This window comes from Candoia aspera, chromosome 8, assembly GCF_035149785.1.
Source record: "Candoia aspera isolate rCanAsp1 chromosome 8, rCanAsp1.hap2, whole genome shotgun sequence".
In the NCBI taxonomy this organism is placed as follows: domain Eukaryota; kingdom Metazoa; phylum Chordata; class Lepidosauria; order Squamata; family Boidae; genus Candoia; species Candoia aspera.
Genome location: NC_086160.1, coordinates 16,501,762 through 16,505,443, shown reverse-complemented (window position 1 = coordinate 16,505,443; position 3,682 = coordinate 16,501,762). Strand labels below are relative to the sequence as shown.

Here is a 3,682-nt window from a genome sequence, read left to right as displayed (position 1 = left end):
CAACTTGTATCTCATATTTCAGTGCAGATAACCCCCTCCCTCTGTTGTTTTACCAAGGGATTTAAATAAATCCCAGCTCCATTTCATTCTTCTTCATGCACAGAAAACATTCAAAGAATTTCATTAAAATAGGTTTTCTCATCTTTTCCCCGGCATTACTTTTACTAAAGGAATCATAATTCTGTGTTGAGACATCTATCAGATTTATTTACTAGAGGTAGTGTAAATTGGAGATATTAAAAGGTCCCTCCAAAATGTGTTGATGCAGTCCCCAGCCTGTGAGTCTCCCAGATAAGAGTATTTCTGATAGTCACCTAGGTGACAGTTGCTATAGCATTTCTCAGAATGTCATTTTCGTTTATTCTTCAAAAGCCAGTGTTTGTACATCTCTGTGGGAAGCATGGTGTTCTACTAATGTCATATTTTATTGGTTTCACTGCTTTCTCTTCCAAGGTTATATATTGTTAGTACTATCCACCCACCTAGAGTTCCTAGCAAAGCAATAGTAGACCCTTCCTCTAAGAATACACCCTCTGCATGTGAATTACACCTCTTCCTCTACCCTATTTCTAATTCCCAGTCCATTTTATTTTTATTCCCAGGCATTTCCATCATTCTAATATCCTCCTCTGCTTTCTTTCTTTTTTTTTAAAGCACCTTTGTTAAAGTTTCAGCATAAAGATAAAATACAAAAAGATAGAAAAAGAGTAAAGACTAAAAGAAAAAAAGATAAACTAAAAAGTGCAGAAAAAAAATAAGAAATACAAAAAAAGGAGTGACTTCCAACCTTCTCCAGCACATCTACTAATAAAAAGTACATTAACAACTTACTCTAATTTTAACTATAGTGAACATTGTTTCTATAAACTATACCCACCTAATCATCAAATCCCAAAATCAAAACTTCATTTTTTTCAGTTACAAGCAAAAAGTCCAAAAGCAGTTTCCAAGTAGAAGTAAAGCTAGACAAGTTATTTTCTCTAATCAATGCAGTCAGTTTCACCATCTCTGCCAGTTCCATTAATTGTATCATCCATTCTTCCACTGTAGGAATCAGTGAATCCTTCCACATTTGCGCATACAAAAGTCTTGCCGCTGTTATCATTATAAAAAAAACGAAGTCCCAAATTTTGTTTCAACTTGTTTTTCTATCAGACCTAAAAGAAAACTTGCAGTTTCAGTTGTACATTCATCTTAAAAATCTTTTGAATTATAGTACACATTTGCTCCCTGTATTTCTTAGCTTTCTTGCAAGTCCACCAAAGGTGGTAAAAAGTACCTTCATCTTGGGAACATTTCCGCATACATTTGATACCCACTTACACATCTTTGACAACTTACCAGGTATTAAATACCAACAATACATCATCTTATAAAAGTTGTCTTTCAAACTGTAATTCAGTGTAATTTCAAACCTTTGTTCCATATGTTCTCCCATTGATCAAGCATGATATTATATCCAAAATTGTCCATTTAATCATGCATTCTTTAACACATGCATCCTCCAAGTTCATTTGCAATAATAGTTTATGCATCTTAGCAATAACATGCTTGTCATTAGTACATAGATCCACTTCAAACTGGGTTTTCTCACCTCTTCTGCTTTCTTGTTGCTTTTGAATGTAGGTTTACATTAAACCTGACATACAACCATAAGAAGCACTCCAGAAGCATTATATGGTAGCAAATATTATTGTAAACTGCCCAGAGTCCCTCTTTTGAGGGAGACAGGCGGTAATTAAATTTGAATAATAAATAAACAAACATAGGTGAGCCATTGAAGTCAACTGGAAATTCATCCAATTCCAGATCATTTACAAAGGCATTAGCATGAGGCATATGTTTGAAAACCTATTTTGTCACAGTCACATTTACATTTGGAGGATAACTAAAGCTGTAAGGATTGCCTACCCTAATAGACTCAGACTCACAAGCAGGAACTTAATGATATCTGATTTATTAAAGAATAGTATGCAAATACAGAGAAAGCTGAGAATGAGCAAAAGCGTGCCAAATACAAACTAAAAACCCTCGGCTCAAACGTAATCCCTCCCCTCGCCCTGCCATTGCAAACTCCCCCGCCCCCAGGTGCTGGTAACCATTTCTACTGATGTCCTGGGAAAGTAACCTTGAACACATGAGATAACCCAAACACATTCCAAACCAGCAGCCAACAGATAACAATCCCACACGATGGAATCCTCCTTCCCTCCCAGACGAAACACGTATCAGCCAAATGACATGCGAAATGTTACGATGTAACGGTAACATTGGAACGGTGAACATGACAAGAGCATCTTAAATTTATTGACTAAAACCAGAGAAAACAAAGATTTGATCTAAAATTCTTGAAGATAATCTACTCATTTAAAGGGAGATGGCCCAATGTTTCTTCAGTTGATTCTTCAGGTTCTTTATTTAGGACTATGTCCCACTGAAGCCAATGGGGCTCTTGGCTCACCATATATTGGATTCCTTCTTCTCTATCCAAGTATTACAGGATGTCCTTTTAAAACTTTGGATCTGCTTTAGAACAAGGCTTTGTTGGGGTTTTGCAAGGGTTCTTATTTAACTATAACACTAGAGCAATGTTTTTCAAACTTGGCAACTTTAAGATGTGTGGACTTCAGCTCCCAGAGTTCCCCAGCCAGCATGCACAGATCCCAGGTCTTTTCTGTTGTTTGCCATTGTAGCTGGAAGAAACCAGGAGATGCGCAGGGTGAAAAAGTACCCAGAAAAATTGTCAACTGTTAGGGGAAGGGTTCTCTTTGCTTGTCATATGGATTTGAAGCCACATCTGGTAATGCCCTAAACTCTGGAATTCTGTGGTAATCTAAAAAGAAAGTGGGAAGTGGGAAGCTGTTTTTACAAATAATCTTGTACCTCCGTTTTGACCACTGTCACGTCGTTATTGTTACAACATAGCCAAAACAGAGTTAAAAGGATCTGTGTTGACTTAGTACAGGTTTATGTACCTGAATTTTCCCGAGTGCTTCCCCTTTTTTAGAAAAAGTATTTCATTGGTAAAGATATTTCTTATCTGCAATGTAAAAATTATGGTGACCATCCACATCCTGACAATAAATGGAGCAACAGAGAGCACACTTCATGAGTTCCTAGGATACATATGTTGCCACAACAAAGAAAAAGAATATTTTAGCTCTTTGTTTAGCTTAGTATACACAAAAATAGAACCTTTCCCAGCACTGTCTTCTTCCCTTTCTTCTGGCATCCCTGTTGCATGACGAATTCCCATCACTCAGTAGAAAATGCTAAACTTTGCAGAGAATTCAGGGCCCAAAGTTATAAACAAAGTATAATAGATTTATTTTAAGTCTAATTATACAAGATGTATACCTTAGAAATGCCCAATAAAATGATACAAATACTTCAAGCAGGCATTAAGTGGTTATGAAATTAATAGGTGCACATAAAGAACTGGAGACAAGATAGTAGGCGAAGGCGCCATAATGGCTGTTTCATAGAGTTTTGCATTGTGACTTTTGATCCAGCCATATCGTATCTTTCTTCTTGCAAAATACAGACTTCTAAGAGCCATACTGAATATTATGAGGAGTTCATTGAGGACTTTAAATGAAAAGTATCCCTAGAGACTGCTAGAAGGGGCTTATGAGAGGACAGTTTGAAAAGGAAGAATTCACAAAAAGCTAATGCTAGGACA

General features: G+C 36.6%; 1 long non-coding RNA gene across 1 annotated transcript; it reads right to left on the bottom strand.

Moving 5' to 3' along the window:
- Window positions 1-406: 406 nt before the first annotated feature.
- LOC134501809 (uncharacterized) lies at window positions 407-3,327 on the bottom strand. Its single transcript, XR_010068388.1, has 2 exons — window positions 3,196-3,327; window positions 407-1,095 (listed from the first exon to the last, which is right to left on the bottom strand). It is a non-coding gene; the product is annotated as an uncharacterized LOC134501809 (long non-coding RNA).
- Between the last annotated feature and the right edge of the window lie 355 nt (window positions 3,328-3,682).